The sequence below is a fragment of the Pseudophryne corroboree genome, chromosome 6, assembly GCF_028390025.1.
Source record: "Pseudophryne corroboree isolate aPseCor3 chromosome 6, aPseCor3.hap2, whole genome shotgun sequence".
NCBI classification, from domain to species: domain Eukaryota; kingdom Metazoa; phylum Chordata; class Amphibia; order Anura; family Myobatrachidae; genus Pseudophryne; species Pseudophryne corroboree.
Window position 1 is genome coordinate 687,744,378 of NC_086449.1, and position 14,174 is coordinate 687,758,551.

A 14,174-nucleotide genomic window follows, 5' to 3' on the forward strand; every position below is an offset into this window, starting at 1 on the left:
CCCAAACGAAGGACATCAGAGAATTTTTTTTAAAGCCTCCTGTTAGGCCTTCATCTACACGGCATAGCCCTGAATTTTCCAATGCGTAGCTCTTTGCAAAAGAGAGATATTGGCAAGGAAAAGCTGTTTTGTACCTTTGCATTTTTCTCCCAAACGAAGAACACTAGAATGAAAATTTTAAAGCCTCCTGTTAGGGCTTCATCTACACGGCATAGCCCTGAATTTTCCAATGTGTCGCTCTTTGCAAAAGAGAGATAATGGCAAGGAAAGCTGTCTTGTACCTTTGCATTTTTCTCCCAAACGAAGGACATTAGAGAAATTTTTTCAAAGCCTCCTGTTAGGCCTTCATCTAAACGGTATAGCCCTGAATTTTCCAATGCGTAGCTCTTTGCAAAAGAGAGATATTGGCAAGGAAAAGCTGTTTTGTACCTTTGCATTTTTCTCCCAAATGAAGGACACTAGAATGAAATTTTAACGCCTCCTGTTAGGGCTTCATCTACACGGCATAGCCCTGAATTTTCCAATGCGTAGATCTTTGCAAAGGAGAGATATTGGCAAGGAAAAGCTGTCTTGTACCTTTGCATTTTTCTCCCAAACGAAGGACATTAGAGAATTTTTTTTAAAGCCTCCTGTTAGGCCTTCATCTACACGGCATAGCCCTGAATTTTCCAATGCGTAGCTCTTTGCAAAAGAGAGATATTGGCAAGGAAAAGCTGTCTTGTACCTTTGCATTTTTCTCCCAAACGAAGGACACTAGAATGAAAATTTTAAAGCCTCCTGTTAAGACTTCATCTACACGGCATAGCCCTGAATTTTCCAATGCGTAGCTCTTTGCAAAAGAGAGATATTGGCAAGGAAAAGCTGTCTTGTACCTTTGCATTTTCCCCCCAAATGAAGGACACTAGAAAGAAAATTTTAAAGCCTCCTTTTAGGGCGTCATCTACACGGCATAGCCCTGAATTTTCCAATGCGTAGCTCTTTGCAAAAGAGAGATATTGGCAAGGAAAAGCTGTCTTGTACCTTTGCATTTTTCTCCCAAACGAAAGACATTAGAGAATTTTTTTTAAAGCCCCCTGTTAGGCCTTCTTCTACACGGTATAGCCCTGAATTTTCCAATGCATAGCTCTTTGCAAAAGAGAGATATTGGCAAGGAAAAGTTGTCTTGTACTTTTGCATATTTCTCCCAAACGAAGGACATCAGAGAATTTTTTTTAAAGCCTCCTGTTAGGCCTTCATCTACACGGCATAGCCCTGAATTTTCCAATGCGTAGCTCTTTGCAAAAGAGAGATATTGGCAAGGAAAAGCTGTCTTGTACCTTTGCATTTTTCTCCCAAACGAAAGACATTAGAGAATTTTTTTTAAAGCCCCCTGTTAGGCCTTCTTCTACACGGTATAGCCCTGAATTTTCCAATGCGTAGCTCTTTGCAAAAGAGAGATATTGGCAAGGAAAAGCTGTTTTGTACCTTTGCATTTTTCTCCCAAACGAAGAACACTAGAATGAAAATTTTAAAGCCTCCTGTTAGGGCTTCATCTACACGGCATAGCCCTGAATTTTCCAATGTGTCGCTCTTTGCAAAAGAGAGATAATGGCAAGGAAAGCTGTCTTGTACCTTTGCATTTTTCTCCCAAACGAAGGACATTAGAGAAATTTTTTCAAAGCCTCCTGTTAGGCCTTCATCTAAACGGTATAGCCCTGAATTTTCCAATGCGTAGCTCTTTGCAAAAGAGAGATATTGGCAAGGAAAAGCTGTTTTGTACCTTTGCATTTTTCTCCCAAACGAAGAACACTAGAATGAAAATTTTAAAGCCTCCTGTTAGGGCTTCATCTACACGGCATAGCCCTTAATTTTCCAATGCGCATCTCTTTGCAAAAGAGAGATATTGGCAAGAAAAAGCTGTCTTGTACCTTTGCATTTTTCTCCCAATCGAAAGACATTAGAGAATTTTTTTGAAAGCCCCCTGTTAGGCCTTCTTCTACACGGTATAGCCCTGAATTTTCCAATGCGTAGCTCTTTGCAAAAGAGAGATATTGGCAAGGAAAAGTTGTCTTGTACTTTTGCATATTTCTCCCAAACGAAGGACATCAGAGAATTTTTTTTAAAGCCTCCTGTTAGGCCTTCATCTACACGGCATAGCCCTGAATTTTCCAATGCGTAGCTCTTTGCAAAAGAGAGATATTGGCAAGGAAAAGCTGTCTTGTACCTTTGCATTTTTCTCCCAAACGAAAGACATTAGAGAATTTTTTTTAAAGCCCCCTGTTAGGCCTTCTTCTACACGGTATAGCCCTGAATTTTCCAATGCGTAGCTCTTTGCAAAAGAGAGATATTGGCAAGGAAAAGCTGTTTTGTACCTTTGCATTTTTCTCCCAAACGAAGTACACTAGAAAGAAAATTTTAAAGCCTCCTGTTAGGGCGTCATCTACACGGCATAGCCCTGAATTTTCCAATGCGTAGCTCTTTGCAAAAGAGAGATATTGGCAAGGAAAAGCTGTCTTGTACCTTTGCATTTTTCTCCCAAACGAAAGACATTAGAGAATTTTTTTTAAAGCCCCCTGTTAGGCCTTCTTCTACACGGTATAGCCCTGAATTTTCCAATGCGTAGCTCTTTGCAAAAGAGAGATATTGGCAAGGAAAAGTTGTCTTGTACTTTTGCATATTTCTCCCAAACGAAGGACATCAGAGAATTTTTTTTAAAGCCTCCTGTTAGGCCTTCATCTACACGGCATAGCCCTGAATTTTCCAATGCGTAGCTCTTTGCAAAAGAGAGATATTGGCAAGGAAAAGCTGTCTTGTACCTTTGCATTTTTCTCCCAAACGAAAGACATTAGAGAATTTTTTTTAAAGCCCCCTGTTAGGCCTTCTTCTACACGGTATAGCCCTGAATTTTCCAATGCGTAGCTCTTTGCAAAAGAGAGATATTGGCAAGGAAAAGCTGTCTTGTACCTTTGAAATTTTCTCCCAAACGAAGGACACTAGAATGAAAATTTTAATGCCTCCTGTTAGGGCTTCATCTACACGGCATAGCCCTGAATTTTCCAATGCGTAGCTCTTTGCAAAAGAGAGATATTGGAAAGGAAAAGCTGTCTTGTACCTTTGCATTTTTCTCCCAAACGAAGGACACTAGAAAGAAAATTTTAAAGCCTCCTGTTAGGGCTTCATCTACACGGCATAGCCCTGAATTTTCCAATGCGTAGCTCTTTGCAAAAGAGAGATATTGGCAAGGAAAAGCTGTCTTGTACCTTTGCATTTTTCTCCCAAACGAAGTACACTAGAAAGAAAATTTGAAAGCCTCCTGTTAAGACTTCATCTACACGGCATAGCCCTGAATTTTCCAATGCGTAGCTCTTTGCAAAAGAGAGATATTGGCAAGGAAAAGCTGTCTTGTACCTTTGCATTTTTCTCCCAAATGAAGGACACTAGAATGAAATTTTAACGCCTCCTGTTAGGGCTTCATCTACACGGCATAGCCCTGAATTTTCCAATGCGTAGATCTTTGCAAAGGAGAGATATTGGCAAGGAAAAGCTGTCTTGTACCTTTGCATTTTTCTCCCAAACGAAGGACATTAGAGAATTTTTTTTAAAGCCTCCTGTTAGGCCTTCATCTACACGGCATAGCCCTGAATTTTCCAATGCGTAGCTCTTTGCAAAAGAGAGATATTGGCAAGGAAAAGCTGTCTTGTACCTTTGCATTTTTCTCCCAAACGAAGGACACTAGAAAGAAAATTTTAAAGCCTCCTGTTAGGGCTTCATCTACACGGCATAGCCCTGAATTTTCCAATGCGTAGCTCTTTGCAAAAGAGAGATATTGGCAAGGAAAAGCTGTCTTGTACCTTTGCATTTTTCTCCCAAACGAAGGACACTAGAAAGAAAATTTTAAAGCCTCCTGTTAAGACTTCATCTACACGGCATAGCCCTGAATTTTCCAATGCGTAGCTCTTTGCAAAAGAGAGATATTGGCAAGGAAAAGCTGTCTTGTACCTTTGCATTTTCCCCCCAAATGAAGGACACTAGAAAGAAAATTTTAAAGCCTCCTTTTAGGGCGTCATCTACACGGCATAGCCCTGAATTTTCCAATGCGTAGCTCTTTGCAAAAGAGAGATATTGGCAAGGAAAAGCTGTCTTGTACCTTTGCATTTTTCTCCCAAACGAAAGACATTAGAGAATTTTTTTTAAAGCCCCCTGTTAGGCCTTCTTCTACACGGTATAGCCCTGAATTTTCCAATGCGTAGCTCTTTGCAAAAGAGAGATATTGGCAAGGAAAAGTTGTCTTGTACTTTTGCATATTTCTCCCAAACGAAGGACATCAGAGAATTTTTTTTAAAGCCTCCTGTTAGGCCTTCATCTACACGGCATAGCCCTGAATTTTCCAATGCGTAGCTCTTTGCAAAAGAGAGATATTGGCAAGGAAAAGCTGTCTTGTACCTTTGCATTTTTCTCCCAAACGAAAGACATTAGAGAATTTTTTTTAAAGCCCCCTGTTAGGCCTTCTTCTACACGGTATAGCCCTGAATTTTTCAATGCGTAGCTCTTTGCAAAAGAGAGATATTGGCAAGGAAAAGCTGTCTTGTACCTTTGAAATTTTCTCCCAAACGAAGGACACTAGAATGAAAATTTTAAAGCCTCCTGTTAGGGCTTCATCTACACGGCATAGCCCTGAATTTTCCAATGCGTAGCTCTTTGCAAAAGAGAGATATTGGAAAGGAAAAGCTGTCTTGTACCTTTGCATTTTTCTCCCAAACGAAGGACACTAGAAAGAAAATTTTAAAGCCTCCTGTTAGGGCTTCATCTACACGGCATAGCCCTGAATTTTCCAATGCGTAGCTCTTTGCAAAAGAGAGATATTGGCAAGGAAAAGCTGTCTTGTACCTTTGCATTTTTCTCCCAAACGAAGTACACTAGAAAGAAAATTTGAAAGCCTCCTGTTAAGACTTCATCTACACGGCATAGCCCTGAATTTTCCAATGCGTAGCTCTTTGCAAAAGAGAGATATTGGCAAGGAAAAGCTGTCTTGTACCTTTGCATTTTTCTCCCAAATGAAGGACACTAGAATGAAAATTTTAACGCCTCCTGTTAGGGCTTCATCTACACGGCATAGCCCTGAATTTTCCAATGCGTAGATCTTTGCAAAGGAGAGATATTGGCAAGGAAAAGCTGTCTTGTACCTTTGCATTTTTCTCCCAAACGAAGGACATTAGAGAATTTTTTTTAAAGCCTCCTGTTAGGCCTTCATCTACATGGCATAGCCCTGAATTTTCCAATGCGTAGCTCTTTGCAAAAGAGAGATATTGGCAAGGAAAAGCTGTCTTGTACCTTTGCATTTTTCTCCCAAACGAAGGACACTAGAAAGAAAATTTTAAAGCCTCCTGTTAGGGCTTCATCTACACGGCATAGCCCTGAATTTTCCAATGCGTAGCTCTTTGCAAAAGAGAGATATTGGCAAGGAAAAGCTGTCTTGTACCTTTGCATTTTTCTCCCAAACGAAGGACACTAGAAAGAAAATTTTAAAGCCTCCTGTTAAGACATCATCTACACGGCATAGCCCTGAATTTTCCAATGCGTAGCTCTTTGCAAAAGAGAGATATTGGCAAGGAAAAGCTGTCTTGTACCTTTGCATTTTCCCCCCAAATGAAGGACACTAGTAAAGAAAATTTTAAAGCCTCCTGTTAGGCCTTCATCTACACGGCATAGCCCTGAATTTTCCAATGCGTAGCTCTTTGCAAAAGAGAGATATTGGCAAGGAAAAGCTGTCTTGTACCTTTGCATTTTTCTCCCAAACGAAAGACATTAGAGAATTTTTTTTAAAGCCCCCTGTTAGGCCTTCTTCTACACGGTATAGCCCTGAATTTTCCAATGCGTAGCTCTTTGCAAAAGAGAGATATTGGCAAGGAAAAGCTGTCTTGTACCTTTGCATTTTTCTCCCAAATGAAGGACACTAGAATGAAAATTTTAACGCCTCCTGTTAGGGCTTCATCTACACGGCATAGCCCTGAATTTTCCAATGCGTAGATCTTTGCAAAGGAGAGATATTGGCAAGGAAAAGCTGTCTTGTACCTTTGCATTTTTCTCCCAAACGAAGGACATTAGAGAATTTTTTTTAAAGCCTCCTGTTAGGCCTTCATCTACACGGCATAGCCCTGAATTTTCCAATGCGTAGCTCTTTGCAAAAGAGAGATATTGGAAAGGAAAAGCTGTCTTGTACCTTTGCATTTTTCTCCCAAACGAAGGACACTAGAAAGAAAATTTTAAAGCCTCCTGTTAGGGCTTCATCTACACGGCATAGCCCTGAATTTTCCAATGCGTAGCTCTTTGCAAAAGAGAGATATTGGCAAGGAAAAGCTGTCTTGTACCTTTGCATTTTTCTCCCAAATGAAGGACACTAGAATGAAAATTTTAACGCCTCCTGTTAGGGCTTCATCTACACGGCATAGCCCTGAATTTTCCAATGCGTAGATCTTTGCAAAGGAGAGATATTGGCAAGGAAAAGCTGTCTTGTACCTTTGCATTTTTCTCCCAAACGAAGGACTTTAGAGAACTTTTTTTAAAGCCTCCTGTTAGGCCTTCATCTACACGGCATAGCCCTGAATTTTCCAATGCGTAGCTCTTTGCAAAAGAGAGATATTGGCAAGGAAAAGCTGTCTTGTACCTTTGCATTTTTCTTCCAAACGAAGGACACTAGAATGAAAATTTTAAAGCCTCCTGTTAGGGCTTCATCTACACGGCATAGCCCTGAATTTTCCAATGCGTAGCTCTTTGCAAAAGAGAGATATTGGCAAGGAAAAGCTGTCTTGTACCTTTGCATTTTTCTCCCAAACGAAGGACACTAGAAAGAAAATTTTAAAGCCTCCTGTTAAGACTTCATCTACACGGCATAGCCCTGAATTTTCCAATGCGTAGCTCTTTGCAAAAGAGAGATATTGGCAAGGAAAAGCTGTCTTGTACCTTTGCATTTTCCCCCCAAATGAAGGACACTAGAAAGAAAATTTTAAAGCCTCCTGTTAGGACGTCATCTACACGGCATAGCCCTGAATTTTCCAATGCGTAGCTCTTTGCAAAAGAGAGATATTGGCAAGGAAAAGCTGTCTAGTACCTTTGCATTTTTCTCCCAAATGAAGGACACTAGAAATAAAATTTTAAAGCCTCCTGTTAAGACTTCATCTACACGGCATAGCCCTGAATTTCCCAATGCGTAGCTCTTTGCAAAAGAGAGATATTGGCAAGGAAAAGTTGTCTTGTACCTTTGCATTTTTCTCCCAAACGAATGACATTAGAGAATTTTTTTTAAAGCCTCCTGTTAGGCCTTCATCTACACGGTATAGCCCTGAATTTTCCAATGCGTAGCTCTTTGCAAAAGAGAGATATTGGCAAGGAAAAGTTGTCTTGTACCTTTGCATTTTTCTCCCAAACGAAAGACATTAGAGAATTTTTTTTAAAGCCCCCTGTTAGGCCTTCTTCTACACGGTATAGCCCTGAATTTTTCAATGCGTAGCTCTTTGCAAAAGAGAGATATTGGCAAGGAAAAGCTGTCTTGTACCTTTGAAATTTTCTCCCAAACGAAGGACACTAGAATGAAAATTTTAAAGCCTCCTGTTAGGTCTTCATCTACACGGCATAGCCCTGAATTTTCCAATGCGTAGCTCTTTGCAAAAGAGAGATATTGGAAAGGAAAAGCTGTCTTGTACCTTTGCATTTTTCTCCCAAACGAAGGACACTAGAAAGAAAATTTTAAAGCCTCCTGTTAGGGCTTCATCTACACGGCATAGCCCTGAATTTTCCAATGCGTAGCTCTTTGCAAAAGAGAGATATTGGCAAGGAAAAGCTGTCTTGTACCTTTGCATTTTTCTCCCAAACGAAGTACACTAGAAAGAAAATTTTAAAGCCTCCTGTTAAGACTTCATCTACACGGCATAGCCCTGAATTTTCCAATGCGTAGCTCTTTGCAAAAGAGAGATATTGGCAAGGAAAAGCTGTCTTGTACCTTTGCATTTTTCTCCCAAATGAAGGACACTAGAATGAAAATTTTAACGCCTCCTGTTAGGCTTCATCTACACGGCATAGCCCTGAATTTTCCAATGCGTAGATCTTTGCAAAGGAGAGGTATTGGCAAGGAAAAGCTGTCTTGTACCTTTGCATTTTTCTCCCAAACGAAGGACATTAGCGAACTTTTTTTAAAGCCTCCTGTTAGGCCTTCATCTACACGGCATAGCCCTGAATTTTCCAATGCGTAGCTCTTTGCAAAAGAGAGATATTGGCAAGGAAAAGCTGTCTTGTACCTTTGCATTTTTCTTCCAAACGAAGGACACTAGAATGAAAATTTTAAAGCCTCCTGTTAGGGCTTCATCTACACGGCATAGCCCTGAATTTTCCAATGCGTAGCTCTTTGCAAAAGAGAGATATTGGCAGGGAAAAGCTGTCTTGTACCTTTGCATTTTCCCCCCAAATGAAGGACACTAGAAAGAAAATTTTAAAGCCTCCTGTTAGGGCGTCATCTACACGGCATAGCCCTGAATTTTCCAATGCGTAGCTCTTTGCAAAAGAGAGATATTGGCAAGGAAAAGCTGTCTTGTACCTTTGCATTTTTCTCCCAAACGAAGGACACTAGAATGAAAATTTTAAAGCCTCCTGTTAGGGCTTCATCTACACGGCATAGCCCTGAATTTTCCAATGCGTAGCTCTTTGCAAAAGAGAGATATTGGCAAGGAAAAGCTGTCTTGTACCTTTGCATTTTTCTCCCAAACGAAGGACACTAGAAAGAAAATTTTAAAGCCTCCTGTTAGGGCTTCATCTACACGGCATAGCCCTGAATTTTCCAATGCGTAGCTCTTTGCAAAAGAGAGATATTGGCAAGGAAAAGCTGTCTTGTACCTTTGCATTTTTCTCCCAAACGAAGTACACTAGAAAGAAAATTTGAAAGCCTCCTGTTAAGACTTCATCTACACGGCATAGCCCTGAATTTTCCAATGCGTAGCTCTTTGCAAAAGAGAGATATTGGCAAGGAAAAGCTGTCTTGTACCTTTGCATTTTTCTCCCAAACGAAGGACACTAGAAAGAAAATTTTAAAGCCTCCTGTTAGGGCTTCATCTACACGGCATAGCCCTGAATTTTCCAATGCGTAGCTCTTTGCAAAAGAGAGATATTGGCAAGGAAAAGCTGTCTTGTACCTTTGCATTTTTCTCCCAAACGAAGTACACTAGAAAGAAAATTTGAAAGCCTCCTGTTAAGACTTCATCTACACGGCATAGCCCTGAATTTTCCAATGCGTAGCTCTTTGCAAAAGAGAGATATTGGCAAGGAAAAGCTGTCTTGTACCTTTGCATTTTTCTCCCAAATGAAGGACACTAGAATGAAAATGTTAATGCCTCCTGTTAGGGCTTCATCTACACGGCATAGCCCTGAATTTTCCAATGCGTAGATCTTTGCAAAGGAGAGATATTGGCAAGGAAAAGCTGTCTTGTACCTTTGCATTTTTCTCCCAAACGAAGGACATTAGAGAATTTTTTTTAAAGCCTCCTGTTAGGCCTTCATCTACACGGCATAGCCCTGAATTTTCCAATGCGTAGCTCTTTGCAAAAGAGAGATATTGGCAAGGAAAAGCTGTCTTGTACCTTTGCATTTTTCTCCCAAACGAAGGACACTAGAATGAAAATTTTAAAGCCTCCTGTTAGGGCTTCATCTACACGGCATAGCCCTGAATTTTCAAATGCGTAGCTCTTTGCAAAAGAGAGATATTGGCAAGGAAAAGCTGTCTTGTACCTTTGCATTTTTCTCCCAAATGAAGGACACTAGAATGAAAATTTTAATGCCTCCTGTTAGGGCTTCATCTACACGGCATAGCCCTGAATTTTCCAATGCGTAGATCTTTGCAAAGGAGAGATATTGGCAAGGAAAAGCTGTCTTGTACCTTTGCATTTTTCTCCCAAACGAAGGACATTAGAGAAATTTTTTTAAAGCCTCCTGTTAGGCCTTCATCTACACGGCATAGCCCTGAATTTTCCAATGCGTAGCTCTTTGCAAAAGAGAGATATTTGCAAGGAAAGGCTGTCTTGTACCTTTGCATTTTTCTTCCAAACGAAGGACACTAGAATGAAAATTTTAAAGCCTCCTGTTAAGACTTCATCTACACGGCATAGCCCTGAATTTTCCAATGCGTAGCTCTTTGCAAAAAAGAGATATTGGCAAGGAAAAGCTGTCTTGTACCTTTGCATTTTTCTCCCAAATGAAGGACACTAGAATGAAAATTTTAACGCCTCCTGTTAGGGCGTTTTTTTAAAGCCTCCTGTTAGGCCTTCATCTACACGGCATAGCCCTGAATTTTCCAATGCGTAGCTCTTTGCAAAAGAGAGATATTGGCAAGGAAAGGCTGTCTTGTACCTTTGCATTTTTCTTCCAAACGAAGGACACTAGAATGAAAATTTTAAAGCCTCCTGTTAAGACTTCATCTACACGGCATAGCCCTGAATTTTCCAATGCGTAGCTCTTTGCAAAAAAGAGATATTGGCAAGGAAAAGCTGTCTTGTACCTTTGCATTTTTCTCCCAAACGAAGGACACTAGAAAGAAAATTTTAAAGCCTCCTGTTAAGACTTCATCTACACGGCATAGCCCTATATTTTCCAATGCGTAGCTCTTTGCAAAAGAGAGATATTGGCAAGGAAAAGCTGTCTTGTACCTTTGCATTTTTCTCCCAAATGAAGGACACTAGAAATAAAATTTTAAAGCCTCCTGTTAAGACTTCATCTACACGGCATAGCCCTGAATTTTCCAATGCGTAGCTCTTTGCAAAAGAGAGATATTGGCAAGGAAAAGTTGTCTTGTACCTTTGCATTTTTCTCCCAAACGAAGGACATTAGAGAATTTTTTTTAACGCCTCCTTTTGTGCCTTCATCTACACGGTATAGCCCTGAATTTTCCAATGCGTAGCTCTTTGCAAAAGAGAGATATTGGCAAGGAAAAGCTGTCTTGTACCTTTGAAGTTTTCTCCCAAACGAAGGACACTAGAAAGAAAATTTTAACGCCTCCTGTTAGGGTTTCATCTACAAGGCATAGTCCTGAATTTTCCAATGCGTAGCTCTTTGCAAAAGAGAGATATTGGCAAGGAAAAGCTGTCTTGTACCTTTGCATTTTTCTCCTAAACGAAGGACACTAGAAAGAAAATTTTAAAGCCTCCTGTTAAGACTTCATCTACACGGCATAGCCCTGAATTTTCCAATGCGTAGCTCTTTGCAAAAGAGAGATATTGGCAAGGAAAAGCTGTCTTGTACCTTTGCATTTTTCTCCCAATCGAAGGACACTAGAAAGAAAATTTTAAAGCCTCCTGTTAGGGCTTCATCTACACGGCATAGCCCTGAATTTTCCAATGCGTAGCTCTTTGCAAAAGAGAGATATTGGCACGGAAAAGCTGTCTTGTACCTTTGCATTTTTCTCCCAAACGAAGGACACTAGAATTAAAATTTTAAAGCCTCCTGTTAGGGCTTCATCTACACAGCATAGCCCTGAATTTTCCAATGCGTAGCTCTTTGCAAAAGAGAGATATTGGCAAGGAAAAGCTGTCTTGTACCTTTGCATTTTTCTCCCAAACGAAGGACACTAGAAAGAAAATTTTAAAGCCTCCTGTTAAGACTTCATCTACACGTCATAGCCCTGAATTTTCCAATGCGTAGCTCTTTGCAAAAGAGATATATTGGCAAGGAAAAGCTGTCTTGTACCTTTGCATTTTTCTCCCAAACGAAGGACACTAGAAAGAAAATTTTAAAGCCTCCTGTTAGGGCTTCATCTACACGGCATAGCCCTGAATTTTCCAAAGCGTAGCTCTTTGCAAAAGAGAGATATTGGCAAGGAAAAGCTGTCTTGTACCTTTGCATTTTTCTCCCAAACGAAGGACACTAGAAAGAAAATTTTAAAGCCTCCTGTTAAGACTTCATCTACACGTCATAGCCCTGAATTTTCCAATGCGTAGCTCTTTGCAAAAGAGATATATTGGCAAGGAAAAGCTGTCTTGTACCTTTGCATTTTTCTTCCAAACGAAGGACACTAGAAAGAAAATTTTAAAGCCTCCTGTTAGGGCTTCATCTACACGGCATAGCCCTGAATTTTCCAAAGCGTAGCTCTTTGCAAAAGAGAGATATTGGCAAGGAAAAGCTGTCTTGTACCTTTGCATTTTTCTCCCAAACGAAGGACATTAGAGAAAATTTTTTAAAGCCTCCTGTTAATACTTCATCTACACGGTATAGCCCTGAATTTTCCAATGCGTAGCTCTTTGCAAAAGAGAGATATTGGCAAGGAAAAGCTGTCTTGTACCTTTGCATTTTTCTCCCAATCGAAGGACACTAGAAAGAAAATTTTAAAGCCTCCTGTTAGGGCTTCATCTACACGGCATAGCCCTGAATTTTCCAATGCGTAGCTCTTTGCAAAAGAGAGATATTGGCAAGGAAAAGCTGTCTTGTACCTTTGCATTTTTCTCCCAAACGAAGGACACTAGAAAGAAAATTTTAAAGCCTCCTGTTAAGACTTCATCTACACATCATAGCCCTGAATTTTCCAATGCGTAGCTCTTTGCAAAAGAGAGATATTGGCAAGGAAAAGCTGTCTTGTACCTTTGCATTTTTCTCCCAATCGAAGGACACTAGAAAGACAATTTTAAAGCCTCCTGTTAGGGCTTCATCTACACGGCATAGCCCTGAATTTTCCAACGCGTAGCTCTTTGCAAAAGAGAGATATTGGCAAGGAAAAGCTGTCTTGTACCTTTGCATTTTTCTCCCAAACGAAGGACACTAGAAAGAACATTTTAAAGCCTCCTGTTAAGACTTCATCTACACGTCATAGCCCTGAATTTTCCAATGCGTAGCTCTTTGCAAAAGAGAGATATTGGCAAGGAAAAGCTGTCTTGTACCTTTGCATTTTTCTCCCAAACGAAGGACACTAGAAAGAAAATTTAAAGCCTCCTGTTAAGACTTCATCTACACGGCATAGCCCTGAATTTTCCAATGCGTAGCTCTTTGCAAAAGAGAGATATTGGCAAGGAAAAGCTGTCTTGTACCTTTGCATTTTTCTCCCAATCGAAGGACACTAGAAAGAAAATTATAAAGCCTCCTGTTAGGGCTTCATCTACACGGCATAGCCCTGAATTTTCCAATGCGTAGCTCTTTGCAAAAGAGAGATATTGGCAAGGAAAAGCTGTCTTGTACCTTTGCATTTTTCTCCCAAACGAAGGACACTAGAAAGAAAATTTTAAAGCCTCCTGTTAAGACTTCATCTACACGTCATAGCCCTGAATTTTCCAATGCGTAGCTCTTTGCAAAAGAGATATATTGGCAAGGAAAAGCTGTCTTGTACCTTTGCATTTTTCTCCCAAACGAAGGACACTAGAAAGAAAATTTTAAAGCCCCCTGTTAGGGCTTCATCTACACGGCATAGCCCTGAATTTTCCAAAGCGTAGCTCTTTGCAAAAGAGAGATATTGGCAAGGAAAAGCTGTCTTGTACCTTTGCATTTTTCTCCCAAACGAAGGACATTAGAGAAAATTTTTTAAAGCCTCCTGTTAATACTTCATCTACACGGTATAGCCCTGAATTTTCCAATGCGTAGCTCTTTGCAAAAGAGAGATATTGGCAAGGAAAAGCTGTCTTGTACCTTTGCATTTTTCTCCCAATCGAAGGACACTAGAAAGAAAATTTTAAAGCCTCCTGTTAGGGCTTCATCTACACGGCATAGCCCTGAATTTTCCAATGCGTAGCTCTTTGCAAAAGAGAGATATTGGCAAGGAAAAGCTGTCTTGTACCTTTGCATTTTTCTCCCAAACGAAGGAAACTAGAAAGAAAATTTTAAAGCCTCCTGTTAAGACTTCATCTACACGTCATAGCCCTGAATTTTCCAATGCGTAGCTCTTTGCAAAAGAGAGATAATGGCAAGGAAAAGCTGTCTTGTACCTTTGCATTTTTCTCCCAATCGAAGGACACTAGAAAGAACATTTTAAAGCCTCCTGTTAAGACTTCATCTACACGTCATAGCCCTGAATTTTCCAATGCGTAGCTCTTTGCAAAAGAGAGATATTGGCAAGGAAAAGCTGTCTTGTACCTTTGCATTTTTCTCCCAAACGAAGGACACTAGAAAGAAAATTTAAAGCCTCCTGTTAGGGCTTCATCTACTCGGCATAGCCCTGAATTTTCCAATGCGTAGCTCTT